We start from the raw sequence: 14,848 nt of genomic DNA, 5'->3' as shown, positions 1-14,848 counted from the left end.
GTGCATATTTCCATAATGATTTATTTTTCCAGTAAATAGCAAACAATGATTGCGGCAATCATGGGCGGCACGGTGGCATGTGGGCGGCACGGTGGCACAGTGGTTAGCATTGCTGTCTCACAGCCCCTGAGACCCGGGTTCAATTCCCGACTCAGGCGACTGACTGTGTGGAGTTTGCACGTTCTCCCTGTGTCTGCGTGGGTTTCCTCCGGGTGCTCCGGTTTCCTCCCACAGTCCAAAGATGTGCGGGTCAGGTGAATTGGCCATGCTAAAATTGCCCGTAGTGTTAGGTAAGGGGTAAATGTAGGGGTATGGGTGGGTTGCGCTTTGGCGGGTCGGTGTGGACTTGTTGGGCCGAAGGGCCTGTTTCCACTACTGTAAGTAATCTAATCTAATCTAATACAGTGTCCTTGAAACTTGACTTCTTGTAATCAAGATAAATCTCTCTTCTACCCAGTAATATCCAAGCAGTTCTGAATTCTAGTTTCTCATAGTCCATGCACATATATCTCACAAAGGGTACAACCATAGGTTACAGCACAGAAGAGTCCATCATATCTGATGGGTGGCACAGTGGTTAGCACTGCTGCCTCACAGTGCCAGAAACCTGGGTTCAATTCCTGCCTCAGGCGAGTGACTGTGTGGAGTTTGCACATTCTCCCCGTGTCTGCGTGGGTTTCCTCCGGGTGCTCCGGTTTCCTCCCACAGTCCAAAAATGTGCAGGTTAGGTGAATTGACCATGCTAAATTGCCTGTAGTGTTAGGTGAAGAGGTAAATGTAGGGAAATGGATCTGGGTGGGTTGCGCTTCGGCGGGTCGGTGTGGACTTGTTGGGCTGAAGGGCCTGTTTCCACACTGTAAGTAATCTAATCTAAAAGATATCTGTGTACAGTTGAATAAACTAGCTGGCTAATCGAATTCCACTTCCCCACACCTGGTCTGTAGCCTTGTAAGTTTTAGTGCTTCAGGTGCATATCTGGGTTCCTTTAAAACATGCTGATGGTTTCTGCTTCTACCACACGACCATAGGGCATAGCAACTGATGTAGGCTATTCAACCCATAGTTGATCTATTAACCCATAAATCCACTTTATTATCATCTCCTTGTAATGATTAAAACCTATCTACCTTAGCCTGCAATATGCTTACTGATGCTGCCTTGACAGCTCTTTGCAGTAAAGAATTCCAATGATTCACTATACTCTGAGAGAAAAAAAGCCTTCTTCCTCCCTAACAAACACAAAAAATGCTGGGACTTTGGCGATTTTGCCTTTATAATCCGAAATAGAGAAAGTTATAATGGAGAACAAAGAGATAGCAGTCAAATTAGACAGATGTTTTGGTTCTGTCTTCACAAATAAAGCCTCTAAAATGGTCTAGTGAGATCGCGGAACTGAAGGAAATCGCAGTTAGAGTCAGCTTGGATTCTTGAAGAGTTGGTCATGCCTGACAAACCTAACCTTTTTTGAAGAAATGACAAAGGTCATGTGGATAGAGGTAGGTTGATGGTGTTGTATATCTTCAAGAAGGTGCTTGATGAAGTCCCATACGAGAGACTACTAGCTGAGGTGGAAGCCACAAACAGTTGATGGCATATTACTGACGGGAATATTTGTTTGAGAGGCAGAAACAGAGATTTGGAAGAATGACTAGGCACTCAGGTTGGCAGAATGTGATTAGTGGTGTCCTGCAAAGACATCTGTTGGGGCCTCAATTATTCACAATATTCATTAATGATTTGGATAATAGCATAAAAAGGTTCAAGACTGATCAGCATTTATAGACAGTGATGATGACAGCATAAAATTGCAATAGGATATTGGCAGATTAGGTAACTAGGTAAAGCTGTGTTAGATGGAATTTAACAGAAGCAAATGTGAAGTTATCCATGTTGGCCCAATTCATCAACTTTACTAACACCTTCCATCCCGACCTGAAATTCACCTGGACTGTCTCAGACTCCTCCCTCCCCTTCCTAGACCTTTCCATTTCTATCTCGGGCGACCGACTCAACACAGACATCTATTATAAACCGACTGACTCCCACAGCTACCTGGACTACACCTCCTCCCACCCTGCCCCCTGTAAAAACGCCATCCCATATTCCCAATTCCTTCGTCTCCGCCGCATCTGCTCCCAGGAGGACCAATTCCAACACCGCACAACCCAGATGGCCTCCTTCTTCAAGGACCGCAGATTCCCCCCAGACGTGATCGACGATGCCCTCCACCGCATCTCCTCCACTTCCCGCTCCTCCGCCCTTGAGCCCCGCTCCTCCAACCGCCACCAAGACAGAACCCCACTGGTTCTCACCTACCACCCCACCAACCTGCGCATACAACGTATTATCCGCCGCCATTTCCGCCACCTCCAAACGGACCCCACCACCAAGGATATATTTCCCTCCCCTCCCCTATCAGCGTTCCGCAAGGACCACTCCCTTCGTGACTCCCTTGTCAGATCCACACCCCCCACCAACCCAACCTCCACCCCCGGCACCTTCCCCTGCAACCACAGGAAATGTAAAACTTGCGCCCACACCTCCACACTCACTTCCCTCCAAGGCCCCAAGGGATCCTTCCATATCCGCCACAAGTTCACCTGTACCTCCACACACATCATCTATTGCATCCGCTGCACCCGATGTGGCCTCCTCTATATTGGTGAGACAGGCCGCTTACTTGCGGAACGCTTCAGAGAACACCTCTGGGCCGCCCGAACCAACCAACCCAATCACCCCGTGGCTCAACACTTTAACTCCCCCTCCCACTCCACCGAGGACATGCAGGTCCTTGGACTCCTCCACCGGCAGAACACAACTACACGACGGCTGGAGGAGGAGCGCCTCATCTTCCGCCTGGGAACCCTCCAACCACAAGGTATGAATTCAGATTTCTCCAGCTTCCTCATTTCCCCTCCCCCCACCTTGTCTCAGTCGGTTCCCTCAACTCAGCACCGCCCTCCTAACCTGCAATCCTCTTCCTGACCTCTCCGCCCCCACCCCACTCCGGCCTATCACCCTCACCTTGACCTCCTTCCACCTATCCCACCTCCATCGCCCCTCCCCCTAGTCCCTCCTCCCTACCTTTTATCTCAGCCGGCTTGGCTCTCTCTCTCTTATTCCTGATGAAGGGCTTATGCTCGAAACGTCGAATTCTCTATTCCTGAGATGCTGCCTAACCTGCTGTGCTTTGACCAGCAACACATTTGCAGCTATGTTGGCCCAATAAACAATAGCTTAGGGCAATTTTTAGCAGGCACATTGTTTAATACAGTGAATGTCGAACAAAATTTTGAGATCAGCTTGCACAGTTTTTCAAAGTGCCATGACCAGGTGCAGAAAATAGTCAAGAAGTCTAAATGGAATGTTGTCCTTCACGTTTAAAGGTCTGGATTATAAGGATATTAGCGTTATGCTGCACTTCTGCAAAACTCTTGTTAGACTCCACTTAGAGTACTGAGAGTAGATCTGGGCACCACACCTCAGGAGAGATGTTTGGAGGGAGCTAATGCAGCTTTACAAAAGTGGACCTCAGAGGTTAAGTTATGAGGAAAGGTTGGACAAATTAGACCTTTATTCTCTAGAATTTAGTATGTTACAGGATGATCTAATTGAGCTCTTCGGGATGTTAAACGGAAAGGTGGCATAGATAAATAATAAACTATTTTCACTAAATGAATATTGTAGAATCGGGGCATGGTCTAAGAATTAGAACCAAGGCAGTCAGAAGAGATGTTAGAAAGCACTTCAATATGAAAAGAGTAGTGCAGGTTTGAAACTCTGTGCCTTAAATGCAATCGATGCTAATTCAATTTTTAAATTTAAATCTAAAATAGACAAATTTTTATTCAGCAAAAGTATCAAGGGATATGAACTCAAAGCAGGCATATTTAGCTAGGCGACAGATCAGTCGTCAGCGTATTGATTGGCGGAGCAGGCTCAAGGGGCTGAATGGCCTACTCCTGTTCCTGTGTTCTGTAAGGAGGAGCCAGTGGATATGGTAGACTTGGATTTTCCGAAGACATTTGATAATCTCCTGTAGACATGATTAACGTGTAAAATTGAAGGGTATGGGTTTTGGGGTAGACATGGATAGAGAACTGGTTGACAGGCAGAAAATGAAGAGTAGCAATAGATGTATCATTTTCTAAGTGGCAGGGAGCGACCAGTAGGTACCACAGAGATCAGTACTTGTACCCTAGCTTTTCACAAGATATAGTAATGATTTGGATGAGTGAACAAAATGCAATGTCTGCAAGCTGAGTGGAAGTGTGAGCTGTGAGGAGGATGCAGAACGAACACAATTGGTGAACTCCACTCTCTCTGACTTGGTTCGATGATATCTTTGTTGAGCATCACATCCACTTCCTTCAGGACCTGTGTGGCTTTGAAACAATTAAGCCTTGTTAGGGGTGGTGTTTTATCAGAACAGCATTCCCTACTTCTACCTCATGCACAGCAGCATTAATCCTTCCCATCTTATTCCTGCATATGTCCTTGTACTGCTGCAACAAACCTTTCAACTGGGTTCTTTGCTCCTGAGGCAGATAGTTTACTAACCTACCCCATTCCTCAAGAAGTTCCTCATTGTTGAATGTACTTTGAGGCATATCAAACTGCACAACATCTGGATTTGATTCCTCACTCTGTGGGGCAGTAACTAACACTTGTTTCTCCAGGTCCTTCTCTCTATTATAATAAGGTTTCAACATGTTTACGTGGCATACCAGAATTTTTTTCCAAACCAACATCTTTACCAGATAGTTTACCTGACTCAATTTTTTTCTCAATTTGATAGGGAACCCTAAACTTGGCTTTAAAGGAATTTCCTACCACTGGAAACAATACTGATACATCATCCCCATGGAAAACCATCCAAATTTTAGAGTTTTTAATTTGCCACCTATTTCATTCTCTGCTGTGCCCTCTTCAGGTGCTGCTTAGCTAACTCACCTACCCGATTTAATCTCTCCCTAACCTCCGATCCATAATCCAAGTGTGAAATCTCTGATCTTGGTCCTGTCAATTTCTCTTTAATTAGTTTCCAAGGGCCTCTCAGTTCACATCCCAATATTGACACAAAAGGGGTAAACTGAGTAGATTCGTTTGGGGCATCTCTAATGGTAAACAATTTGAATGGGATACCTTTATGTCAATCATTCAGGTAATCCTGACAGTATGGTCTTCAGAGTCTGATGCCATCTTTCTAAAGCTCCCTGGGCTTCAGGATGATATGCACTGGATTTAAAGTGCTGTATACCTAAGCTATCCATAACTTCCTTAAACAGCCAAGCAGTAAAATTAGACCCTTGGTCTGACTGAATCTCTTTGGGTAGCCCATACCGTGTGAAGAAAGCTACTAACTCCTCTACCACCCTTTTTGTCTTAATACTCCATAACGAATTGACTCGGGAAATCTGGTAGATGCATCCTTTATGGTTAACAAGTTCTGTTTCCCACTTTTAGTTCTTGGGAGGGGACATACACAATAAATCATAATCCACATGAAAGGTTATTTGAATACAGGAATTGGCAATAAAGGAGCTGGTTTTATTTGCACCTGTGGTTTACCTACCATTTGGCGTGTATGTCATGTACGGCAAAAGTTAACCACATCCTTGTGCATTCCAGGCCAATAGAAATGTTTCTGTACCTCAGCCTGAGTCTTTTATACCCCTACGTGTCCTCCTACTGGTAATTCATGTGCTACCCATAACACCACCTGTCCGTATGCTACCAGCAACACAATCTGATGCACTTTGGCCCATTTCTCCTCTGCACTAACCTGCCGTGGTCTCCAATTCCATCTGAGGATTCTAGCTTTAAGGTAATTACCCTCAGGAATATTCTCTGCCTCCTTTTCTGACTATGTGTCAACGCATAGATCTTTTATTGTCTCGTTTTTCTGTTGCAAGTCTCTTAGTCTTTCAGAGTAAACACTTCTGTCTGACCCTCTGCCTGTTCAGGTTTTTCCTGCACCATTACAGCAAGCAGGGTTACCGCTAACTGAACTCAACTCCTTCATATCTCTCTTTATTTTTCATTTCGTGCTGTGACTTAGAATAGTGGGTCTTGTTACTACACAGTCTGCGAAAATTCCCAGGGTATTTTTCTTTTAACTCAGCTCCCTGGTCTTCCTTGGGCTTCTCCACAACAAGGGGTGTCAATCCCACTTTGGATCCTGCTAAATCATTCCCGAGAAAAAAAACTGGATTCCTGGAACTGACACTGTCTATCACTCCCACTGTTACTTCTCCAGTCTTGAGCTGGCACTCCATTGTGATCTTACATAGGGGAACACTAAATTTCTGTCCATCTATCCCACAAATTACCACTCTGTTGGGTATCAGGTCAGAAAGAGTGCAAATACTTTCACCTCTTACAATTAGAGCTGGTTAGATCCTGTATCTCTCAAAATTAAAACTTCTTTCCCTTTTTCCCTGTTTTTTTCTGAGTAAGCTTTATCCACAGAGGTGAATTCTTTATAGAGATCAGGCACTAACTCAATACCCAGCCCCTGCCTAGGCTGTGCACTCTCCTGCAGCTCCTCGACGTTTCTTGGGGTTTCCTTTACTACTTTCACTAATACCACTGGAATAGCTTCTTTTCCCACAGTGCCTTTCTTTAATGAATAGCACTGTGACTTTATGTATCCCATCTTCTGGCATTGAAAACACCTTTTCCCAGTGCCCTTCTTAAACCACCAACACTGTAATTTCCTGTGTCCCACTCCATTAGTGTGAAAGCACCCAAGACCTCTCACCTCCTTTTCCCTTTCTTGGGCTTATCTACTGTTTGTTTCATAGTGTAGGATCTTCCCTTCTTCAAATTTCTATCCCTCACAGGATGAAATTCTTGCCGGAAGCTAATGAATTCTTATCATCTCTGGAAGTGAGTTTTTAAGCATCTGCAGCAGAATAATCTCTCTTAGAGCCTCATAGGTCATATCTATTTTTAAGGCCCACACACAGCTTTCAAAATTACCATGTTTAATTCTTTCAAACTCAACATAAATCTGACCAGGTTCCTCCTTTATGTTTCTGAACCACTGTCTATAAGCTTCTGGTACCAATTCATAGACACTCAAAATAGCCTGTTTGACATCTGCATAATCTCTGCTCCCCCCTCATCTAACAGCACTGCAAATACCTCACGAGCTCTGCCTACCAGCTTAGCCTGAACTAGTATTACCCACAAGTTCTCTGACCACTTCATCTGCCTAGCCAATTTTGCAAATGAAATAAAGAAGGCTTCAACATCTTTCTCATCAATATGTGGCAGCATTGTAACATTTTTGTACACATCACTATCTTTTCTCTTCATCTCCATCCTGTTAACTTGACTTTCCTGATGAAGTTGCAACTTCTGAAGTTCAAATTCTCTCTTTTCTCTTCCTTCTCTCTCTCTCTTTCTCTGTCTCTCTCTCTCTCTGTCTCTCTCTCTCTTTCTCTCTCCCTCCCTTTTTTCTCTGTCTCTTTGCTCAGCTAAGGACCCGCTCTCTTTTTATCTCTCTCCTTCCCTTTCTTTCTCTCTCCCTTTCTTTTTCCCCTCTCTCTATCTTCTAACTCCATTTTCCTTAATTATAATTTAAGTTTTTCTAACTCTACTGCATTTGTCTTTTTCTTTGGCACACCTAAGTGCATGACTAACTCCCTTACAATTTCAGCTTTACTTCTGTCCTTGGTTAAACACGAATCTAACACCTCTGCTAATTCTAAAAGTGTGGTCTTTTTCTGTCCTTTGAAACTTTCTTGGCAAATTTGGGAATCATCTTCAAACTCCAGAACCTCTTTAGCAATCGTAAGAGTCATTTCTCTCACTTTTAATTTAACTAACCACGCGTAGCCAAAATTAAACAAACTCTCTCACCTTTTTTTGTTAAATCTAGGGCAGTAAACGGCAAGTGTTTCAATCTGCTGGCATCTTTCGTACCCCAAATCTGTCCAAATCTCAGACTGGACCTGTATAAACCTGTCCAAATCACACACCTGAGCACCAGACCGTTACGACACAGCAGTGAACCTCTCTGCTAATTAAACCCAACACCCAGAAAAGCTCACCTAGCCTTGTAGTCTTTAAAGTATGAGTGATAGAGAACTCTCAAATTCCACTATTTAAAGAAGCTTATCAATTTTATTCTTTAACTCTAAATGTGAACATTAAACAACAACTATTTACAACTCTAAGCCTCCTTTCTCTTAAAGGTCTGTTATCTGTCTCCAATTCTATAACAACATACTGGTCCAATAAAACCCCTTAAAATTAAAATTACAACTTAATTTTCAAACCTGAACAACAGCTGTCGGCGGCGGTGTCTTTCAGCTGCAGATCTCCCTGGGTCGCTTCCGGTCTTTTGCTGCAAAGAAGTTTCATGTGATACAGGTACCTTTGATAAAGAGTGTTTTGGATGGAAGTCTCTCTCTGTCTAACTCTCAAAATGATGGCTTAATTGTACTCCACACATCAGATCATCTGATTGGTTCAATGTTGTTGAAATAATAAAATTCAAATTTGATTGGGTTTTAGTATCCTGGGACATAATTTAAGCTGGTTAAATTCAAATGGTTGTCAAAACAACTGAGGTATCTAGTTTACAGCCAAATGTTACATATTTTCAATTTTCCAGTATACACTGAGACTGCTGGTCAGTCGCGTGACAGTTGCCTGTAAGTTCTCACTGCCAAAACATCTTGCACTCCCTCTTAATGATATAATACATGTCTTCAACATCAAAACAAAAGAGTAGGGATAAAGAGGCCTTTTTCAGGATGGCAGCCGGTGACCAGTGGAGTTCTGTAGGTGTCAGTGTTGGGACCACAATTATTTGTGTTATACATTAACAATCTGAACAAAGGAACTCAGAGTATTGTTACCAAGTGTGAATATGTTCACAAAAATAAGTGGAGGGTCAGGTCGTGTTAAGAATATGGAGACACTACAGAAGGACTTTCACAACCTAGGAGGGTGGCCAAAGAAATGACAGATGGAATACAATGTGGGAAAGTATGACACTATGCACTTTGGTAGGAAGAATAGAGGTGTAGATTATTTTCTAAACAGGCTTCGGTAATCTGAAACACAAAGGGATTTGGGCGTCTCAGTTCAGGATTCTCTTATGATTGATATGCAAGTTCGGTTGGCAGTCAAGAAGTGAAATACAAATAGATCGTAGAACAACACAGCAGAGCCCACTGTGTTGTGCCAAACATGATGCCAGACTAATTGCTTCTGCTTGCCCTTGGTCCATATCCCTCCGTTCCTTGCTTATACAAAAGCACCTTAAGTGCCCCTATCATATTTCCCTCCACCACGACCCCTGGCAGTTCATTCTAGACAGTGCAAAAATACTTACTTTCAAGGAACTGTGTACCTGAACCCCTAGGTCTCTCTTTTCAATAAAACTCCCCAGGACCTGACTGTTAACTGTGAACGTCCTGCCCTTTTTTTCTTACTAAAATGCAACATCTCATATATATGTAGATTAAAATCCATTTGCCACTCCTCAATCCATTGACCCAGATGATCAAGATCCTTTTGTACCATTAGATAACCTTCTTCACTGTCGACCTAACCACCAATTTCGGTGTCATTGACAAATTTACTAATCATACTTCCCATATTGTCATCTAAATTGTCTAAATCCTGTCCTTGTTTGTATTAAATCCAAATTAAACTCCATTTACTACTTCTCAGCTCATTGACCCAATTGTTCAAGATCTCTTTGTAATTTTAGATATCCTTCTTCACTGTCCACTATGCCACCTATTTTGGTGTCATCTGCAAACTTACTTACCATGTTTCCTCTATCTATCCAAATCATTTATATAAATGACAAATAACAGTGGACTGAGTGCCAATCCCTGTGGATACCAAGAGCTTGGATTCAGTGGGCACGGTGATGATGTTTCTGCTGATAGGCGAGATTATGCATTGGTGAAGGAATGACCTTTTAAAACTGAGATGAGGAGGAATTTCTTCAGCTGGAGGGTGGTGACTCTGAGGAACTCATTGCCACACAGGCCAAGTCTCTGAGTGCATTTAAGAAGAGATAGATAGGTTTTAAGTTAGTTAGTGAATTAAGGGTCAAGGGTAGAAGGCAGGGCAGTGGGGTTGAATAACATGTCAGCCATGATTGAATGGAGGAGCAGACTTGATAGGCTCAATCCTGCTGCAAATGTGTTGCTGGTCAAAGCACAGCAGGCCAGGCAGCATCTCAGGAAAATGGCTGAATTCTATTTCTATACCTTAGATTTTATGCAATCTTATTTTGCAGCTTCCTGTGCAGCACCTTGTCAAAGGCCTTGGAAATCCAAGTAGTTCACACCCATTGGCTCTTCTAGTAGAACTATGTTCTCTCCATCTTCCCTATCCAGGTCTCTCAGTATTCTATAAGTGTCAATAAAATATAATGTACCCCTTAACCATCTAAACTCCATTGCATACAGACTCAGAATCCTCAACCACTTCTCATAAGTCAGTCTCTTCATCACTGGGATCATTCTTGCAAACTCCTCTGGACCCTTTCCAAGGCCAACATTTTAATGACTTCCCTACATCCTGCTGAACCTGAATGCTAGTTTTTCATGATTCATGGATGGGGACCCCCAAATACCTCTGTTTGTTTTCTGCAGTTTTTCCTCATTTATATAATATTCAGCTCCTCTCTTGGATTTGTAGAAGAGGTAACCAGGTGTGTAACTGAAAGCAATGCCTTTGATGCAGTCTACTTGGACTCCAACAAGATAAGGCCCCACATGGCAGACTAATATCAAAGGTAAGCACCCATTAGACCAAAGGAAATTTGGCAAATTGGATCCATAGTTGCTGAGTGGCAGAAAGCAGAGGGTGATGTTTGAAGAGTGTTTTCTGACTGTATGTTTGTGTTCACTGAGGTCCCACAGGATGCAGTGTTGGCATCCTTGTTGTTTGTGGTTTATATTCATGATTTAGAGCAGAGAACAGTAAACATAGGAACAGGCTGGTCAACCCACCATGTCTGTGTCACCCACAACACCATTCTGAACTATCCCATCTGCCTGCACCTGGTCTTTGTCTCTCTATTCCCTGCCTATCCATGTGTCTGTGTAAGTGTCTATTCAACGTTCCAATCGTATCTGCTTCTCCCAATCTCTGGCATCATTCCTGAAGAAGGGCTTATACCCGAAATGTTGATTCTCCTGCTCCTTGGATGCTGCCTGGCCTGCTGGGTTTTTGCAGCACCACATTTTTCAACTATAGTGTTACAGGTACCTCTGTATAAAAATAAAAGCTTGCTTCTCACATCTTCTTTAAAATTTCTTTCAATCAGCTTAAATCTTATGCTCCCTAGTATTTGACAGTTCCACCCTGGAAAAAAGCTTCCAACTATCCACCTATCTATGACTGTCATAATTTTATACAGTTGAATCAGATTACCCCTCAGCTTTTGATGCTGTAGTGAAAAATATCCAAGTTTGTCCAGTCTGTCCTTAGGGAGAATACCTTCCAATCCAGGCAACATTCTGGTATACTTTTTGCACTCTGTCCAAAACCTTTGCATCCTCTCTATAGTATGGCAACCAGAACTGCACACATTACTCCACTGTGGCCGAACTGTGACTTGAATGTAAGAAGGTTGGTTAGTAAGTTCACAGATGATACAAAAAGTTGGTAGGATGGTAAATAGCGAAGAGGATAGCCTTAGCTTTGGGAGGCTGGTCAGATGGGCTGATCTGTAGCCAATGGAATTCAGTCCAGACAAATGTGAGATGATGCAAGTTTGCAGGACAAAGCAGACAAGGGAATACGTGATGAAGCACCGATGATCTGAGGGACCTGGTGTGCATGTACAGCAGTCCTTTAAGTTGTCAGGACAGGTGACTAAAGTGGTTAAGAAAGCAATGAATAAAATTGCCTTTATTAGTTGAGGCAAAAAGTCAAAGAGCTGGAACTGCATAAAACGTTGGTTCAGCTTCACCTGGAGAATTGTGCATACATCTGGAATCCACATTATTGGAAGGGATGTGATAGCATTAGAGAGGGTACAGAGGAACTTTGCCAGAATGTTGATTATGCTGAAAGATTTATTTATGAAGAGAGATTGGACAGACTTGGGTTGTTTCCTTAGAGCAGAAGATATTGAGGGAAGGACTTGATTGACATGTATCAAATAATGAGGGGTGACAAGATGAAGAGATCATTGATCAAACAGCACTTAAGGTAAGGGGCAGGAAGATTAGAGGAGATGCGAGGACAAGCCTCGACACTGGGGTTGGTGGGAATCTGGGACTCACTATCTGTAACAGTGGTCGAGACAGAAATCCTCATAGCGTTTCAGAAATATTTAGGTGTGCATTTGTGATGTTAAGACATGAGGCTATGGGCAAGAGCTGGATTATGAGATTAGAACAATTCGGTTGTTGTTTTTGACTGCTGCAGACGTGGTGGGCTGAAGGACCACAATCTGGACTGTAGATCTTTGTGATTTTATTACTCAATTCTTCCTGTCAAAAGTGCATAATCTCACATTTTCCCACATTATATTCCAGCTGCCAAGTTGTTGCCCACTCGCCTTACCTTTCTATATTCCTCTGCAAACTGTTTGTTTCATCCTCACCATTTGTCTTCCGTCTATTTTTGTCAGAAGTCACATGACACCAGGTGATAGTCCAACAGGTTTATTTGAAATCGCAAGCTATTGGAGCTCCCTTGTCAGGTGAAGTGTCAACGTGACAAAAGAGCAGTGCTCCAAAAGCTTGTCATTTCAAATAAACCTGTTGGACGATATCACCTGGTATCATGTGACTTCGAACTTTGTCCATGCCAGTCCAACACCGACACCTCCACATCAACCTATTTTTGTAACAGCTGCACAGTAAATTGCAGAGGCTGACCACCATGCTCGTTTTATCATTACCTCTAACCTTCCTACTACTCACTTCATTTCTGTGTCTCCAGCAATTGACTTCTCCATGAGGGGAAATATACCCTTTCTGTCCACTCTTTCAAAACCTGTCATTATTTTGTACAGCCCAATGAAGTCAGGTCTCACAATCCTAGCCTATCAAGTCAACCCCTTGTACATATTCTCCGTATTCTCTAGATCAGTTGTTTCCTTTGTGTAATGTGGTGACTGGAACTGTGCACAGAACCCCAGCTGTGGCAGAACCAGTGTATTATATGGTTCCACTATAAAATCTCTCCTCTTGTAGTCAGTTCGTCACCCAATGAAGGGAAGTATCATGAGTGTATTTTTTAAATCACCTTGCCTGTCTGTCCTGCTAACTTCAGGGACCTATGGACATGCACTTCAAGGTTTCTCGTTTCTTCTACCCTTTGATTTAAGTGCATGGGATTGAGGATGATTTAGCGATCTGGATCAGAAATTGGCGAGCTGAAAGAAGACCAGTGGTGGTGGTTGATGGGAAATGTTCATCCTGGAGCTCAGTTACTATTGGTGTACCACAGGATCTGCTTTGGGGCTACTGCTGTTTGTCATTTTTATAAATGACTTGGATGAAGGCATAGAAAGATGGGTTAGTAAATTTGCGGATGACACTGAGATTGGTGGAATTGTGGATAGTGACAAAGGATGTTGTACATTACAGAGAGACATAGGTAAGCTGCAGGGCTGGACTGAGTAGTGACAAATGGAATTTAATGAGGAAAAATGTCAGGTGATTCACTTTGGAAGGAGTAACAGGAATGCAGTGTGCTGGGTCGTGTGGATGAGCAGAGAGATCTCGGTGTCCAGGTACATAGATCATTGAAAGTTGCCACCCAGGTTGATAGGGTTGCTAAGAAGGCATACAGTGTGTTAGCTTTTATTGGTAGAAGGTTTGAGTTTAAGACCATAAGACATAGGAGTGGAAGTAAGGCCATTCGGCCCATCGAGTCCACTCCGCCATTCAATCATGGCTGATGGGCATTTCAACTCCACTTACCAGCATTCTCCCCGTAGCCCTTAATTCCTTGTGACATCAAGAGTTTATCAATCTCTGCCTTGAAGACATTTAGCGTCCCAGCCTCCACTGCACTCTGCGGCAATGAATTCCACAGGCCCAACACTCTCTGCTTGAAGAAATGTCTCTGCATTCAGAGCCATTCGATCATTCATCAGCTGTACATACCTCTGGTGCGGCCACACTTGGAGTATTGTGTACAGTTCTGGTCACTGCATTATAGGAAGGATGTGGCACCTTTAGAAAGGATGCAGAGGAGATTTACCAGGATGTTGCCTGGTCTGGAGGGACAGTCTTACGAGGAAAGGCTGAAGGACTTAAGGCTGTTTTCGTTAGAGAAAAAGGCTGAGAGGTGACTGAATTGAGACATATAAGATAATCGGAGGTTTAGATAGGGTGGACAGTGAGAGCCTTTTTCCTCGGATGGTGATGGCTCGTGCAAGCGGACATAGCTATAAATTGAGGGTTGATAGATATAGGACAGATGTGAGAGGTAGTTTCTCTACTCAGAGTAGTAGGGGTGTGGAACAGCCTTCCTGCAACAGTAGTAGAGTCGCTAACTTTAAGGGCATTTTAATGGTAATTGGATAGACGTATGGATGAAAATGGAATAGTGTAGGTTATTGGGCTTCAGATTGATTTCACAGGTCGGTGCAACATTGAGGGCCGAAGGATCTGTACTGCGTTGTAATGGTCTACGTTCTAAGTGTCATTTGAATTAAAATTCTATCAACCACAAGCAACAAGGTAGCTGAGAAGCCCAATCCAGATGTCTTTTGTCTTCATTCATATGTCATGTGTGTCACTGGCTGGGCCAGCTTTCATTGCCTGTGCTCTTTTGGCCTTGATAAGGTGGTGGTGAGCTGCCTTCTTGAACCAATGCAATCCATGAGCTGTAAGTTGACTTA

General features: G+C 43.2%; 1 protein-coding gene across 2 annotated transcripts in view; it reads left to right on the top strand.

Moving 5' to 3' along the window:
- LOC132826318 (WD repeat-containing protein 70) overlaps window positions 1–14,848 on the top strand; it is a 209,799-nt gene that overhangs the window by 104,760 nt on the left and 90,191 nt on the right. The gene's annotated exons all lie outside the window — the stretch shown is intronic.

Source organism: Hemiscyllium ocellatum, chromosome 2 (genome assembly GCF_020745735.1).
Source record: "Hemiscyllium ocellatum isolate sHemOce1 chromosome 2, sHemOce1.pat.X.cur, whole genome shotgun sequence".
Taxonomy (NCBI): domain Eukaryota; kingdom Metazoa; phylum Chordata; class Chondrichthyes; order Orectolobiformes; family Hemiscylliidae; genus Hemiscyllium; species Hemiscyllium ocellatum.
The sequence above is the reverse complement of the archived record's forward strand: the minus strand, read 5'-3'. Positions and strand labels throughout refer to the sequence as shown.